The 8,963-nt window shown below is 39.3% G+C and overlaps 1 protein-coding gene across 1 annotated transcript in view; it reads left to right on the top strand.

The window, feature by feature from the left end:
- The first annotated feature begins 761 nt into the window (after positions 1–761).
- GPD2 (glycerol-3-phosphate dehydrogenase 2) overlaps positions 762–8,963 on the top strand; it is a 200,401-nt gene continuing 192,199 nt past the window's right edge. Inside the window, exons 1-2 of the mRNA XM_073807699.1 lie at positions 762–890; positions 4,060–4,664. The gene's annotated coding sequence lies outside the window, so the exon portion shown is untranslated. The remainder of the gene's footprint in view (positions 891–4,059; positions 4,665–8,963) is intronic.

The following is an 8,963-nucleotide window of genomic DNA, read 5'->3' as shown; positions in this document are numbered from 1 at the left end:
CCCTCTTAAACGTTCTGATCTAGCGTATTTTAAAGTATATGCCTGTGTTTGCATCTCATAGGGTTCTGCCTACATCCTACTCTGTATCAGGATTATATTCTTCCTTTCCTAAAATCCACCGGCATTATTTATCTAGGTTTTTGTCGGGCCAGGCCTACGTTACTGTTTTCATTTGGGGAGTTGTATAAAGGGTGCCCAGTAGAAGCAGCTTGGGCATGGGTTCCAGGACTCGTGCTCTCAGTCCCAGAGCCTTTTTGCATGTCTTTTTGGCCTTGAACATACCATAGGCCTTGAACGTAGAACATTTGAATTTTCCAAAGTCTATAATATTTCAATGGCTTAGACTTTCATCAAGGCTGCCATTTAAAAGGAGCTTTTTCTATAGGTAAATTTTTTCTGAGGACTTTCTGTCTTGCTTGCATATTTAGGCCATTCTGTCCCACACCCGGACACTCCTCCCTATTAAGGTGCCCAGGTACAACTGGAGGCAGTCTGTCTTCCTGGAACCATCAATTAATGGACTAGTAGTAAGACAGGAGTTCCTCTTGAGCAGAAGATCTCAGATATATGAACTCCACGTTTTCTGGGATGCTGATATACATAGTTTGCAGAAGCAAGCAAAGTTTTGAAGTGACCAGGCATGGATAGAGTGAGTTAAAAGGGCTGAGGAAGTGGTTCTTGGCTCACAAGACAAAGTAGTGTAATGAAGGGTTCACTGGGCCGGTTTTCAGGTTTTAATTCTATATTCATTGTATCTCTCTGTGCCACCTTGCAGAAATCGCAGTCTGTCTCTGCTTCAGTTTCCTCGTCTTCAAAATGAAGGACCAGCGGTTTCTAAGCCCCTCTCAACACTAGCATTCTAGGACTTTAAAGGATATAACTGTGTTCAGGTATAAAGTTACTAATGTGAATACCCAGTGTCTCATGGGAAAAGGATAACCAAATGTAGAATAATTAATTCAGTCTTCTTGCAGTTTCTTATTTTGTACATTTTTTCAGAAAGAAAATATATTGAGGCCACTTCAGAAAAAGAATGAATTCACCTGCACGATTACAACTATATTAAGAGGGAAAAATAGTTGTCACTTTTTGCTCCATTCACATGACAGCAAACACAATTACAGTCTGATGATGTCTTAGGCCCTTTCCAACATCATATTCACCATGTGAGTGAATAAATTATGAGTAGCAAAATGTACTAGGACCACTTTCTCCAATTTTGCCCCCAAACCTGGCTTGTATGGTCTTTAGGAGGAAGTTTTCAATTGAAAGACACTGAATTGTTTATCGATGAGCAGTATTTATGAGACAAGCAAAAGTCATCTGATTGACCCTCACCAGAGAGTCAGAATTTGCCTTATTCTCCTGTCTCCAGGTTGGTGAAGGGAGAAAACATAAAAGCAGCAGAAACAAGTTTAGAGCCAAAGCATTTGCTTCACATAGACACCACCAAAGTGTGATCACAACTAAAAGTTAACCAGTATTTTCCCGGTTCCAAAAGCACATCTGTCTCCCTTTCCCATAAAATGTTCTGTATCTCTGATTTAATTTAATTTTGTCTTAAAGTTCTTTCTTCTGTAGCTTATAAAGAGGTATTTTTCTTTCACTGCTACTTTCCTGAAACTTCCAACTTCTCACATGTTTTTTTTTTTTAAGCATCTTTATTGGAGTATAATTGCTTTACAATGGTGTGTTAGTTTCTGCTGTATAACAAAGTGAATTAGCTATATGTATACGTATATCCCCATATCTCCTCCCTCTTGCGTCTCCCTCCCACCCTCCCTATCCCACCCCTCTAGGTGGACACAAAGCACTGAGCTGAACTCCCTGTGCTATTCGGCTGCTTCCCACTAGCTATCTGTTTTACATTTGGTAGTGTATATATGTCCATGCCACAGGACAGGAAAAAAGTCACATAGTTTTAAATTGAAACTCTTTCGCTTATTTCTTATCTTTTTTTCATGTGACCGATTCCATACTCCATTATCCTTACCCTTAAAAGTTTAACAGAATGAGAATTAGAATATCCAGGCAAAAATTGAAACATGACCAATTTTAGAGAGATGAAAGAAGGCTTAGTTCTAGGACCAGTAGAAGTACAGTGAAACAACCAGTTTTCTCAAAGCAAAAGAAAAAAAAAATCCAGAACAATCATGCTGAAATTTGTGAAAATAGGAGACTGAAAATATGGAAATCTTTTATTTGGATCTCCTTGACACCATAAAACTTGTTACAATTTTTTAAACAGTGAATGTTTTAGAATGTGGATATTAATATTTCCAAAGTTTCTGTCTACCTGACGTTAAATCCTTTGAAAAGACTCCTCTACGGTAACAGTATTGAAGAATGTATTAAAGAAACTATTGTGCACTCTTGCCTTATTACTCATTTAATCTTGATCTATGTTTAGAGAGTTGTGCCAGCCAGGTCGAGGCCTCAAAGAAATGAGCACAAACATTTACCCTTTCCTATGCAGTATAGTTTTGGTGATAGAAAATTCATTTGGAAAATATCATTGAAGTTATAGTATAAGCAAATTCAGTAACCTTTAAATAGATAAACAGAAAGCTACCGACAAAGTGATAATGGATTCTCAGTATTTCAAATGAAAAGAAAGGGGTGACCAAAGCTTTAGAGCTAGGAGCTTTCTGCATTTAAAAAGCCAAGAAATTAAGGCAGGCAGTGTTCTTAAAAAGAAGGTTGGCTAAATTCAGCAAAATTAACAGGGCTTCCAACATCAGTTCAAACTATGAACGTACATACATAACTGGCCCTCTATTTTCTTTTCCTGGTTATAATGGTTTATCCCCAAGCTGTACAGCCTTTGGTAACTCCTTGATGAGATCCATTATAAACAGCTTTGTTCCTCCTGTATAAATTATAACATCAAACCAGGATTTGTTAACAGTGAATTTAAAAAATTCTTTGTGAGTCTTCAGGATCCCAGGGCTGTTTGCTCTCTGATCCATTCCTGGCTCTTCTCGCCCCCTTTCTGGTCTATATCACAGGGGAGCTGATCCTGCAAGCAGCGTTGCCCTGCCTTCCCTTAGGAGCTGGCTGCCAGCTGGGTGGGACCAGTGGGAAGCAAGAGCAGGAAAGGAGAGAGCTGGAGGATGGGCAACGTCAGGATATTCCTCACTCAGCCTCCCTGCTCTAGCTCCTGCCACATGCCCTGTGACTTGACCCTGGGCTCCAGTAACGTTGCCTTTTCCCTTTATTCCTCCCGCTTAAGAATCATAGTGGCTTTATCCTATTCAGAATCAATGTCCTCTTTGGGGGTTCTCTTCTCCCTTCTGTCACCTGCTTTTACAAATTCCTTGAATTAAGTTCCCCTCTGTTGACTACTTAGAGCAGTTTCTGTTTTTCTGCTTGGAGCCTGACTCTATACATCCTATTGAAAGGCATTATTGGATGATATACATGGAAAACGCTATTATTCCTTGATTTTCTTTTGCTAGAAATTCTTTACTTTAAATGTGCTATTTAGAAGTGCTAGTAAAGGGTTCAGTCCTCAAAAAAGCAGAAAGAAACCCAATACATTTTTAAAAATCAGTTTGCCATGGTCATAATATTCAAAACTATAAACACAAAATATTATAAGCTTTACGGTTCATTAGTCAGAACAGGGCTATACTTAGCTGTGACTGATATATAAATTCCATCCTAAAAAGAGGAGTGGCATATAATACTTGTCAAGACAATTACATCACACATCCTGTATAAGGGGTACTCATTCACCAGCTTATTTGCCAGTGGTCTCTCTGTTTTCTCATATCAAAGAGAGAGAGAGAGAAAGGGAAAATAGAGAAGAAAAGAAAAAAACCCTGAAACTTTCTGTATTACCAATTTGAAATGCCATGTTTGTGAGTCCTTGGGATAATATTTTGAAATCTAAATTATGTCTGCACTTTTTTTCTCCCTGTATTTTCTGCTATTGCTTCTCTCCTCCCTTCCCACCTCTGTAAGCAGGTCTCCTGCTAGGTATTCATTGTCCCAAGAAAAGGCAAAAAGAAAGGGAAACAAAAGTAATCTATGTGTATTTCTGGCTTTGTTTTATAGAATCCTGAATTCTCAGGGAAGAGGGTTTCAGGACACAGACTAAGTATCTTGAAGGACCTTCAGAGGGAAAAGGGTTTTCCTGAATCTTGGAAGAGGATACCCACAGGCACGTAGAAGGGGAGAGAGAAACAGTGCATGTTCAATGATTCCTGAGGAAGAAGCAAGGAGCTGGGAGCTGATAACTGGAGGAGTTGCTGAAATACAGAATCCAGGGTAGACTTAGCAAAGGAGTCCCCTGAGATCATGGTTCTAGCATGCAGGTGTGTCATGGCAGATTAATCATCACACAAATACTACCTGGACCTCCTTCATCTGTACCAGCGATTACGTTAGTTCTTCCTCCCATTGACCAGTCAGCACCCCAAGTAGCCACAGTGACTGGTCAGGACATGTGTGGGAGCCACCAGGAACGATTTCTCCCTTTGTTTGTTCTCTGTGCTTGAGCATGGAAAGATGTAAACCGCCACCACAGGCAAGAGTCTGCGAGAGAATGCAGCTAACACAGAGAAAATGGATCCAAGAGATGGAGGGGAATTGGGTGTTGAAGACATTTGAGCCTGGATCAAGCTGTTTCTGGAGTGAGACCTATCAGACTCTCAAGTTATGTGAGTAAATCAGATCTCTTTTAGCTAAAGTCAATTGGGATTGAATTTTCTGTCATTTGCATTGGAAAGACTCCTAATTGATACACTTATCCCTAATACCTACCTGTTCAAGGCCTTAGTGCTGGGGCATAGTAAGTACAGAACTTACCTGAAGACTAATACTGATGCATCCACTTAGGATATAATTTATTATGCTACTACTACTGGGCAGGGGGAGAGAGCATTCATATTATCACATAGGAAGTGGCATGTCAAAATCAAATGGGAATGCCCATTTTGGGTTAAACCTTCAGGGAGGATGAGACTCTTCTTGCCACAGAGACATTAAACCCTCTACCACCACAACAGAAAGTTTAGTGGTAAAAGCTGGAGACATGAAACACAGCAGCCTTTTTGGTCCCTGTACATCTCTCACCTCTTTATTTCTTGATTCACTCAGCCTCAGTTTCCAGTCCTAGTCAACTAACAGGATTAGTTAGACTAATCCCAGATTACCTGTGTTGCTTCATGTATCAGTACCTTTGTACTAGCTCTTTCCTCAGGCTGGAATGAACTTCCCATACTGTCTACCTTTCAATCCCCAGTTAAGGGCTTTAGCTTCTGTGAAATTTTGCCTGACACCAACACTACCCTGCTTATTATACCTCCCACCCACATAGTCTAAAATTGATCACTTGTCACACTGTGTACATCCTTCTGTTGTGACCCATATGCAATTTTTTGTTCATTTCTCTGTCTCCCGTATTAAACCAAGCTCCATGAGGGCAAGAATTCTCTCTAATTTATCTTGGAATTTTTAGGACCTGGCCATTAGGCTATCTACAATTATTTGTGAATGGTGGAAATTATTGAATACATGAAATAAATGAATGTGGAAGCAGAAGGGGTCATACATTTTTAGAGCTGGAATCTTAGAGTCCACCTAATCCTTGTGAATTAAAATATTTACCACAGTAACAGGAATAGCAAAGTGATAAATTTTAAGAGAGTCAAAGGTTAAATTTTATCAGAACGCATCATATGATAGCATTCTTTATTTTATTCTTGCACAAACTATAACCTTATATTACAAAGTTTAAGAATTCTCATTCTTTTAATTTGGCTACCTTAAATTTCTCTTTTGCAAATTTAAGACCTTCTTTTCCTTTAAGTATTTTATTTCCTGTGCAAGTCTGTTTGCTCCCCAGAACTATGCAATATTTGTGATTACAGAATATTTTATTATAGCCAAGAACCAAAATATGAGTTCAAATAGCAAATGAAATCAGATGCTTGAAAGAGCCAAGCTAATTATAATTGGAAAAAGACCCTCCACCAACTTACACACACACACACACACACACACACACACGACATTTATATCTATACTCTTTAATAATTCCATGATTTCAACATCTTTGTGTAGGAAGGGAGTTGCTGTCACTTGGAAAGGTTATGTAATGCATCCTGTTTCTTACAGACCTATAGGAATCTGGGCAAGGTTAGAAGCAGGAGGATGAACAAAGTGAGAATCAACATAGCTCTGAATACAAATGTAGCCAGTTATCTCCATTTAGGGTAGACTCAGTGCAGATTATGTTTTTAGGAAAATTTTTCTCTTCCTTAATGTGAATTGTCTTTGATAATTATTATTTGCCTTTGGGAGATATGCATGTGTAGAATCCAGTGGATGAGCAAGGAGAACGAGGTGCGAAATCTTCACTGCTACCAATCGGTACAGATTGAAATGCAAATTCCACAGGGGCTGTGCTGTTAGAGACCTCTGTAGTATTATTTCATACTGCCTAATTCAGGCTTTGGGAAAGGTGTTGCTACAAATAATATCCTGTGGTTGCACTGACTGGGAAAGGGGCTGGACCCTCCATGAGATTAAACGCCATGAGTTGGGCGTAAGGTGGTAAAGATATGTACTGTAGAGATATGAAGAAAGGTATTTTCTAAGGGGAGAGTCAATAACAGTGGACCTTGAGACGGGGGACTTGAGACAAGGAAGAAAGGCTAGGAGTTCGGGATATGCTCTTAAGGGGATCTCTGTGTAAGTAGTAAGTTTTTTTGTTGCTCTTTTCCTTTGACCAGTTGGGAAGTTTTATTTAGTGAACAGTTTGTAATCTGTCCTCTATGTTGTGGTTTCCTTCATTTGTTTCTAACCTTCAGTCGTTATTAACACCTGCACAGACTTGAGTGGTGGGTGTATGGGACAATCAAGGAAAAGAAGAACAGCTTCGGGAAGTATAACCTTCTGCACGTGGCATCTCCCTGAGACCAGGGTTGTGGTCCCTACTTCTGACAAGCAGCAGGGAAGTGAGTGGTGGCCTCTGAAGGCTCGTGGAGGAGACCAAGGCCCTGAAAGAGCGATGGATGAGCAGATAACTCAGGAGAGTGGGGCAAAAACTTTCTTTGCCAGAGGTGTCAGAGCTTCCGGTCCATTTTAACTCTAAACACTGTATCCCCACACTCTCTTCCCCTCAAAATCGATTTCCTTGCTGCTCTTTCACCTTTCGTCACTTTTTACTTGGATTTCGGCAACAGCTGACCATGTCGGCTCCTGTCACCAGTCGCTTCCTTGCCGTGGCCTGGCCCTACGCCACACAACTGCCGTGGTTGTGTTTCTAAAGAGCTCTGGCCCTTGACCTTCCCCAGTGCTTGGCCAAAACCTCCTGTAAAAACCTTCTTTCTGCTTGTTTACTGTCCTTGGGATTTCTATCGAAAGTTGCACCTTTCATCTGAAGACGTAGGTATTCAAAGCTAGCAGGGGTGCCACTAAAGTCATTAAGAGGTGCGATTAAAGTCATTTATCATGCTAAGAGGATTCCACTTAAAGATTTACCCACTTAAAGATTACTCAAGTTTTCAGTATTGAGACAGATGGCAACACAGTGGAAGCAGTGATGTCCTGGAAAATCTGTCAGTTTTGTTTGGGAAATTAAATGTTCATATAGTTAAAGCCTTGTGGGATATGCTTTTTTAATAATTCCGTGATCTCATCAAATATTTCTGATCCTAGATGAATGCAGAGAGAGTAACGTGGGATATGATAGAGAGCATGGTGGGGTCTCTGAACCATTGGATACAAATGGACCAATTCTTGGGCAAGGATCTTTACCACTGCACCTTATCTTTATCACATTACATCGGGGGCTTTTTTACACACAAAGCTCACTTAATTTCCTGAAAGTTAGTTCTTTTTAGCATTTTAAAAAGTCTTCTATAGAGTTAAGTTCATCCCCACATTTCTAATATGCGTGATGGTTTATAAATATGTAGAAGAGAAAGGGGGAAACAGAAAATATGCTCCTCTCTCCCAGTAAGTCATGCTATTGAAAAGGGACCCAGACATAGCTTTGAAATCCAGTCTGGAGCTCCCATTATCCCTCTCTGTCCATATCTTTGGTCTATCTTGATTGAATGGATAGCATGAAGCTGATATATAGAGTCTTGTCCTCATCTGTGTCATAGAGAAGTACATCACTGATGTCTTCATAAGTGACACTAGTATAAGATTTCTCCTATATCAACAATGTTGTTATAATACATTCAACTTTGGTATTTCGTTTATATGCCTTAAATCCAAAAGCTCTTCACCCACTGCTGCCCACATATGCTGACAACTGTTCTGATCTGATCCCAGCAGGAGTAACAGATTTTATTTCTTAAGCATTGCAGAACTACAACCAGAGTGTTATCATTAGATGAAAGATCTCATACTGGTTTTGCAAGAGAGAAAAAAGAAAGGATCGAGATGAAAATAATCTAGGCTATTTAAAAATGCCCCACATTTTCAAAATTGTAATTCAATTTGGTTTTCAAAGGTAACATATTAAAATGGCTCAAAGTTCAAAAGGTACAAAATTATGTACAGAGAATAATTTCTGTCATATCCCTGTTCCCCTGCCATGCAGTTCAGGCTAAACTAATGTTATAAAATGTTTGTGTTTTCTCCCAGAGATAGTCTACATGTATACAAGCAGATGTGAGCTCACACACATTTTTAAGTCTGTATCTTGTCTATTTTTCCTTAACCACTTATTTCGGAGACAGTTTTGTATCAGTACATAAAGGGCTTTTAAATTATTTTTTCTAGTTGCATACTGTTCCCTTGCAGGGATATACATAGTTTATTTCATCAGTACCAAGTGAATGAGTATTTAAGTTGTTTCCAAAGTTTTGCTAACACAAAGATATCCCTGCACCTACATCATTTGGTTTAAGGATAGATATTTCTCTCGTATAAACTCCTAGAAATTGAATTTCTTGCTTAAAACTATACTTTTTAAAAGAATGTAATTTATTCATTTTTGA

This window comes from Tursiops truncatus, chromosome 7 (genome assembly GCF_011762595.2).
Source record: "Tursiops truncatus isolate mTurTru1 chromosome 7, mTurTru1.mat.Y, whole genome shotgun sequence".
In the NCBI taxonomy this organism is placed as follows: Eukaryota; Metazoa; Chordata; class Mammalia; order Artiodactyla; family Delphinidae; genus Tursiops; species Tursiops truncatus.
This window is presented reverse-complemented; position numbering and strand designations above follow the sequence as displayed.